This window comes from Aegilops tauschii, chromosome 2 (assembly GCF_002575655.3).
Source record: "Aegilops tauschii subsp. strangulata cultivar AL8/78 chromosome 2, Aet v6.0, whole genome shotgun sequence".
In the NCBI taxonomy this organism is placed as follows: Eukaryota; Viridiplantae; Streptophyta; class Magnoliopsida; order Poales; family Poaceae; genus Aegilops; species Aegilops tauschii.
In genome coordinates, this window is record NC_053036.3 from 163,848,451 (window position 1) to 163,857,636 (window position 9,186).

Sequence of the window (9,186 nt, forward strand, 5' to 3'; positions counted from 1 at the left end):
CAATGAAGACTAGTTGAATAGTTCTCTCTGACCAAGATGGGGAATAATGGATCGCGAAGACTTCCTATCTATAGTTTCCCTATGCCTGTACGCTCAGGCCCCTCCCAATGCTCTGCCTTGTACAGGTGCTAAGGCTGCCATGTAGGCAAAAAGTCTAATGTGGCAAGGTAATTAAGAGGAGAGATAAGTGTGGTGACCCCAGTACTAAGCGCGAGAACCTAGAAAAAAGACTTAGATGGAAGAATCCCACCAATGCATGAAGAAGTTTAGTTACAAAATCATTAAATAAAGGATGCCTAGCACCAACAAGTTACGCACCTGTACATGTAAGCATTGGGAGCTTTAGTTGCTAAAGTTTTTAAAGTGCTTAGCACCCCATGTAAGCACCGATGCATTGGAAGTAGCCTCATCCTGTCCAACAAGATGAAACATTGGCCAAGGCACCCGGCACCAATAATGTTGGAGTACTAGTACTACCTCCTTTCCAGTTTATAGGGCTCAATTCAAAAATCTCATCAACCAGGGTAGATGATGAGTGGTGGAATATTTTTTGTGGTTTGCAAAAACACTCAATTAATGCACTCATTTTCCTCAAAAAATTATGTTTACCAATGCATTAATTTTGTGTCAAACTTTGACCATCTACTCCCTCCATCCAGGTGAATAAGTCATCTTTGGTTGTGCACCGTGACCAAGGAGGGAAAAACAAGAGAACTTAATGTTTATTTGCTACTCCCTCCGTTCCTAAATATTGTCTTTTTAGACATTCAAATGGAATACAACATACGGATGTATGTAGACATATTTTAGAGTGTAGATTCACTCATTTTGCTCCGTACGTAGTCACTTGTTGAAATCTCTAGAAAGACAAATACTCCGTGGGAACATAGGGAGGCTTTTACTCCGTATTTGGGAACAGAGGTAGTATCACCATATGGAGGGAACAGAGGAAACTTGAAATATGAACATGTCAATGGGAGGGAGTAAAAGCCTCATGCATGCAACATGCAACACTCACGCGTACACATGGACGCAGGCAACACTCACGCACCCATGCGACACACAGCACGCGGCGCAACACACACGCTCATGCTCAAGTGCTCAACCTACTCCCTACGTCCGTGAAAGACTGTACATTTAGAGATTTACACATTGGCCAGGGCATAATTAACGCCCAAAAGTAGCAGATTTATGTGTGCATGCAACCATTGAGAGAAGAAGATTAAATGAAGGTTGTTGCATGCTCTAATTAAGGATATACATGTAGCCTATAGCTAGAGCACAAGTTGGTGCATTAGTCAATCAATATCGATTTTAGATTAAAGGCTAAATGCATTGGAAGTGTAGATGTACACACTTTGTTTTTTACCCAATGTACACTCTTTGTTGGAAGACCGAGGGAGTACACGTGCATGTACTCACATACACAACTAGGGTGGTTCGCGCGCAAGGGTTGGACTCCTGTCGCGCCTGCGTAAAGTTTTGTTTAATTGATTTCTTTGCTCTGCCAACTGACAGGTGGGACCTAGAAACGAGGTGACTGTTTAACCAGTCAACAAAGTGCCACGTCGACTGTCGGAGTAAATGACCATGGGTAGCCTCATCAGCCTCCCCTGGTATTTCAAGACATCGGGGCCGACTGCGCCCCTCAAGAATCAAAGGCGGAAGGCCACCTTCTTGGGGCCGGCTGGTCCAAATGGCCGGCTGCCAGGAGTCGGCGGAATCCAGAAGACGGCCATGGAGTGGGACGACTCCTAGCAGGCGGCCTCCAGAGAGGCCGGCTCCTAGCAGGCGGCTCCTCGTGCCCTCGAAGTTAGCACCCACATAATCACGACGAGACGGGGCGTGGCTAGAGTGCAGCCTCCCACCCCCGAATCCAGGGCGGAGTGTGGCCACAGTGCAGCGTACTGGGCGGACATCCCTCGCTCGGCGCGACACTGTTGCCACGCAGCTCATGACATCACCCATGGCAAAGAAGGCCATGCACCCACGACGGGCTGTCGGTACGGCCCGCAGGCAGCGGGCCCTACCTGTCCGTGAGTAGCCAGAAGATGTCGAGCCCTGACCAATTGATGACCCACAAGTATAGGGGATCTATCGTAGTCCTTTCGATAAGTAAGAGTGTCGAACCCAACGAGGAGCAGAAGGAAATGATAAGCGGTTTTCAGCAAGGTATTCTCTGCAAGCACTGAAATTATAGGTAACAGATAGTTTTGTGATAAGATAATTTGTAACGAGCAGCATGTAACAAAAGTAAATCAAGTGCAGCAAGGTGGCCCAATCCTTTTTGTAGCAAAGGACAAGCCTGGACAAACTCTTATATAGAGGAAAGCGCTCCCGAGGACACTTGGGGATTATCGTCAAGCTAGTTTTCATCACGTTCATATGATTCGCGTTCGGTACTTTGATAATTTGATATGTGGCTGGACCGGTGCTTGGGTGCTGCCCTTACTTGGACAAGCATCACACTTATGATTAACCCCTATTGCAAGCATCCGCAACTACAAAAGAAGTATTAAGGTAAACCTAACCATAGCATGAAACAAGTGGATCCAAATCAGCCCCTTACGAAGCAACGCATAAACTAGGGTTTAAGCTTCTGTCACTCTAGCAACCCATCATCTACTTATTACTTCCCAATGCCTTCCTCTAGGCCCAAACAATGGTGAAGTGTCATGTAGTCGACGTTCACATAACACCACTAGAGGATAGACAACATACATCTCATCAAAATATCGAACGAATACCAAATTCACATGACTACTAATAGCAAGACATCTCCCATGTCCTCAGGAACAAACATAAGTACTCAAAAAGAATATTCATGTTCATAATCAGAGGAGTATTAATATGCATATAGGATCTGAACATATGATCTTCCACCAAATAAACCAACTAGCATCAACTACAAGGAGTAATCAACACTACTAGCAACCTACAGGTACCAATCCCAGACTTAGAGACAAGAATTGGATACAAGAGATGAACTAGGGTTTGAGAGGAGATGGTGCTGGTGAAGATGTTGATGGAGATTGCCCTCTCCCGATGAGATGAGCGTTGGTGGTGACGATGGCGATGATTTACCCCTCCCGGAGGGAAGTGTCCCCGGCAGAACAGCTCTGCCGGAGCCCTAGATTGGTTCCGCCAAGGTTCCGCCTCGTGGCGGCGGAGTCTCGTCCCGAAAGCTTGCTTATGATTTTTCTTCGGACGAAAGACTTCATATAGCAGAAGATGGGCACCGGAGGGCCAATAGGGGGCCCACGAGGCAGGAGGGCACGCCCAGGGGGGTAAGGCGCGCCCCCCACCCTCGTGGCCAGGGTGTGGGCCCCCTCTGGTATTTCTTCCGCTCAGTATTTTTTATTATTTCCAAAAATAAATTTCGTGGAGTTTCAGGACTTTTGGAGTTGTGCAGAATAGGTCTCTAATATTTGCTCCTTTTCCAGCCCAGAATTCCAGCTGTCGACATTCTCCCTCCTTATGTAAACCTTGTAAAATAAGAGAGAATAGGCATAAGTATTGTGACATAATGTGTAATAACAGCCCATAATGCAATAAATATCGATATAAAAGCATGATGCAGAATGGACGTATCAACTCCCCCAAGCTTAGACCGCGCTTGTCCTCAAGCGGAAGCCGATAACGATAAATATGTCCGCATGTTTAGAGGTAGAGGTGTCGATAAAATAAAATACAGACATGAGGGCATCATGATTATTCTCATAACAACAACATATATGGATAATGTCATATGATTTCTTATGCTCAAGTAATAATCTATTCACAATGCAAAGTATGAATCAGAAACTTTATTGAGAACTAACAAACTATAATCTCAGTCATTGAAGCAATTGCAATTTACCATAACATCAGAAAGAGTCTATGTCAGAGCTTTTCAGCAAGTCCACATACTCAACTATCATTTAATCTTTCACAATTGCTAACACTCACGCAATACTTGTGGTTACGGAGTTTTAACCGGACACAGAGAAAGATAGGGGCTTATAGTTTCGCCTCCCAACCTTTTACCTCAAGGGTAATGTCAACAGTAATAGCTCATGCTAACTTACATCCAATTAGATATATGCATCAGGATCTTTCCAACACACTGTGCTTGCCAAAGGATAAAATGTAAAAAGGAAAGGTGAAGATCACCATGACTCTTGCATAAGGTAGAAGATAATAATAAAAGATAGGCCCTTCGCAGAGGGAAGCAGAGGTTGCCATGCGCTTTCAAGGTTGGATGCACAAAATCTTAATGCGAAAGAACATTAGTTTATATTGCCACTTGTGATATGAACCTTTATTATGCAGTCCGTCGCTTTTATTTCTTCCACATCACAAGATCGTATAAAGCTTATTTCCTCCACACCAATCAATCATACAAAATTAGGGAGCAATTTTTTTATTGCTTGCACCGATGACAACTTACTTGAAGGATCTTACTCAATCCATAGGTAGATATGGTGGACTCTCATGGCAAAACTGGGTTTAAGGGTTTTTGGAAGCACAAGTAGTATCTCTACTTGGTGCAAAGAATTTGGCTAGCATGAGGAGGAAAGGCAAGCTCAACAAGTTGGATGATCCATGACAATATACTTTATCTCAGATATAAGAAAACATAACCCATTACGTTGTCTTCCTTGTCCAACATCAACTCTTTAGCATGTCATATTTTAATGAGTGCTCACAATCATAAAAGATGTCCAAGATAGTATATTTATATGTGAAACCTCTTTTTTTTATTACTTCCTATTAATTGCAACGATGACCAAAGCTATGTTTGTCAACTCTCAACAATTTTTAATCATCATACTCTTTATATGTGAAGTCATTACTCTCCATAAGATCAATATGATCTCTTTGTTTCTTTCTATTCTTTTTCTTTTATTTTTATTCCCTCAAGATCATGGCAAAATAATCAAGCCCTTGACTCAACACTAATCTTTATTATACAGCTCATGGACTCGATTACATAAGGGATCATAAAGCAAAACTCAAAACTAGATCATACCAAAACTTTATTCTACTAGATCAAGATACTACTAATAGGATTGAACTAAGAAAAACAGTAAAGATAGGAGTGTGGTGGTGATACGACACCGGGGCACCTCCCCCAAGCTTGGCAGTTGCCAAGGGGAGTGCCCATACCCATGTGATTATGTTTCCTTCTTCAGAGGTGATGGTGTGATATTCTTGGCGATGATACTCCTCAGGATACGATTCTCTTCTTCGAGCTTATTGAGTTGCTGCATGAGATCCATTATCTCTTTATGAAGCTTTCCTATAACGGCCAAAGCTCCTTGCACCCAAGGGTGTTGCATAGCTGCGGGAGAACAAGTGACACTCTTCTTCATATTTTCATAAGAAAGAAATCTAACATTGGAAGGGATAACCGAGTTTGGAATAGCCGAGCTCTGTAGTTCTCCCATTGTGAATCCATCTCGGAAGAGAGAAGTGACTTCTTGATCCTCCTCCATGGCGTCTATCCTCTTCAAATCAGCCTCCATCTCTTCCTCCGTTGCTAGCCCGAAGTGGTCAGCGTCGCTGTTTGTCCTTGATCTCGGTGCCGGATGAGACACCCGGCTCTCTCTGACTGACTCTTGAGAAGACATCTTGCTCTAATCTGCAGCAGCAATAGATCAAAACGAAAACAGAGGATATTTGCGTGATACAGGAGTCAAAACCTTTGGGAGATTATATAATGAATTTTTACCGACCAAAATACGTAACTTGCAAGAAAACGGAGTCCGGAGAGCGCACGAGGTGCCCACGAGGCAGGGGGCGCTCCCAGGGGGTAGGGCGCACCCTCCACCCTCGTGGAGGCCTCGTGTCCTTCCCAGACTGCTTCTTATTTTTCTATTTTTCTAAATATTCCAAAACAGAGAAAATTGCCATTAGAACTGTTTTGGAGTCGGTTTACTTACCGTACCACATACCTATTCCTATTCGGAGTCTGAAACGTTCCGGAAAGTGTCCCTTATGTATTCCTCCGGGGTTACGGTTTCAGTGACATTGGTTTCAACATTTATGGGATTACCTGAGATATAATGTTTGATTCTTTGACCGTTCACCACTTTCGGATTTGTGCCTTCGAAGTTGTTGATTTTTATGGCACCGGAACGATAGACCTCCTCGATAACGTAAGGGCCTTCCCATTTAGAGAGAAGTTTTCCTGCAAAAAATCTTAAACGAGAGTCGTATAGCAATACGTAATCACCTACATTAAACTCACGCTTTTGTATTCTTTTATCATGCCATCTTTTAACTTTTTCTTCAACCAACTTGGCATTTTCATAGGCTTGGGTTCTCCATTCATCAAGTGAGCTAATGTCAAATAACCTCTTCTCACCGGCAAGTTTGAAATCATAATTGAGTTCTTTAATAGCCCAATAAGCCTTATGTTCTAGTTTGAGAGATAAGTGACATGCTTTTCCATAAACCATTTTATAGGGAGACATACCCATAGGATTTTTATATGCAGTTCTATAGGCCCATAATGCATCATCAAGTTTCTTGGACCAATTCTTCCTGGATCTATTAACAGTCTTTTGCAAAATTAGTTTGAGTTCTCTATTACTCAGTTCTACTTGACCACTAGACTATGGGTGATAAGGAGATGCAATTCTATGATTAACATCATACTTAGCAAGCATTTTACGAAAGGCACCATGAATAAAATGTGAACCACCATCAGTCATTAAATATCTAGGGACTCCAAACCTCGGAAAAATAACTTCTTTAAGCATTTTAATAGATGTGTTATGATCAGCACTACTAGTTGGAATAGCTTCTACCCACTTAGTAACGTAATCAACATCAACTAATATATGTGTGTATCCATTAGAGGCAGGAAAAGGTCCCATATAATCAAAGCCCCAAACATCAAATGGTTCAATAACAAGTGAATAGTTCATAGGCATTTCTTGACGTCTACTGATATTACCAATTCTTTGACATTCATCACAAGATAAGACAAACTTACGGGCGTCCTTGAAGAGAGTAGGCCAGTAAAAACCGGATTGCAATACCTTATGTGCAGTTCCATCTCCAGCGTGGTGTCCTCCATAAGCTTCGGAGTGACACTTGCGTAGGATCTATTCATGTTCATGCTCAGGTACACAACGTCTAATAACACCATCTACTCCTTCTTTATAAAGATGTGGGTCATCCCAAAAGTAATGTCTCAAATCATAGAATTTTTTTTCTTTTGCTGGTATGTGAAACTAGGTGGTATGAATTTAGCAACAATGTAATTAGCATAATCAGCATACCATGGAGTAGTACGAGAAGCATTTATGACATTTAATTGTTCATCAGGAAAGCTATCATCAATAGGTAGTGGGTCATCAAGAACATTTTCTAACCTAGACAAGTTGTCTGCAACGGGGTTCTCAGCTCCCTTTCTATCAATAATATGCAAATCAAATTCTTGTAACAAGAGAACCCATCTAATAAGTCTAGGTTTAGCATCTTTCTTTTCCATAAGATATTTAATAGCAGCATGATCAGTGTGAATAGTTACTTTAGAATCAACAATATAAGGTCTGAACTTATCACAAGCAAATACAACTGCTAAGAATTCTTTTTCAGTAGTAGCATAATTTCTCTGAGCATTGTCTAGAGTTTTACTAGCATATTGAATAACATTTAACTTCTTATCAACTCTTTGCCCTAGAACAGCACCTACAGCATAATCACTAGCATCACACATAATTTCAAAGGGTAAATTCCAATCAGGTGGCTGAACAATAGGTGCAGAGATCAATGCTTTCTTAAGTATTTCAAATGCTTCTACACAATCATCATCAAAGACAAATGGTATATCTTTTTGTAATAAATTAGTCAGAGGCCGAGAAATTTTGAGAAGTCCTTAATGAACCTCCTATAAAAACCGGCATGACCAAGGAAACTTCTTATACCTTTGATGTCCTTGGGACATGGCATATTTTCAATAGCATCAACCTTGGCTTTATCAACTTCAATACCTCTTTCAGAAATTTTATGCCCCAAGACAACTCCCAATTCAAGACAAGATTAGTTTCTTCAAATCTCTGCAAAACTCGATCAAGGTTGCTCAAGCAATCATCAAAAGAGGATCCATAAATGGAGAAATCATCCATGAAAACCTCACATATCTTTTCACAAAAGTCAGAGAATATAGCCATCATGCATCTTTGAAAGGTAGCAGGTGCATTACATAAACCAAAAGGCATACATCTATAAGCAAAAGTACCGAAAGGGCAAGTAAAAGTGGTCTTTGATTGATCATCGGCTGACACAGGTATTTGAGAGAAACCAGAATAACCATCTAGAAAGCAAAAATGTGTATGTTTGGATAATCTTTCTAGCATTTGATCGATAAAAGGTAAGGGGTAATGATCTTTTTTAGTAGCCTTATTTAATTTGCGGAAATCAATTACCATCTTATAACCTGTAATAATTCTTTGCGGAATCAATTCATCTTTATCATTAGGAACGACAGTAATACCTCCCTTCTTAGGGACACAATGGACAGGACTTACCCACTGACTATCAGCAACAGTATAAATTATACCTGCCTCAAGGAGCTTTAGTATTTCCTTTCTTACTACCTCTTTCATTTTAGGATTAAGCCGTCGTTGGTGATCACGAACTGGTTTGGCACCTTTCTCCAAATTTATTTTGTGCTGGCATAGAGTGGGACTAATGCCCTTAAGATCATCAAGAGTATATCCAATAGCAGTGCGGTGCTTCTTCAGAGTTTTCAATAATCTCTCTTCTTCATGCTCTGAAAGGTTAGCACTAATAATAACAGGTTATATCTTTTTCTCATCAAGATAAGAATATTTAAGAGTATCAGGTAATGGTTTAAGCTCAAACACGGGATCACCCTTGGGTGGAGGAGGATCCCCTAGGATTTCAACAGGCAAATTGTGTTTCAGGATGGGTTCCTGCTTGAAGAATACTTCATCTATTTCCCTTCTTTCATTCATAAACATATCATTTTCATGATCTAGCAAATATTGTTCTAAAGTATCACTAGGAGGTACGGCAATTCAAGCAAGACCAATGATTTCATCTTTACTGGGCAATTCCTCTTCACGGTGTTGTCTACGAAATTTAGAAAAGTTAAACTCATGAGACATATCACCTAGACCAATAGTGACAACATCCTTTTCGCAGTCTATCTTAGCATTAACAGTGTTC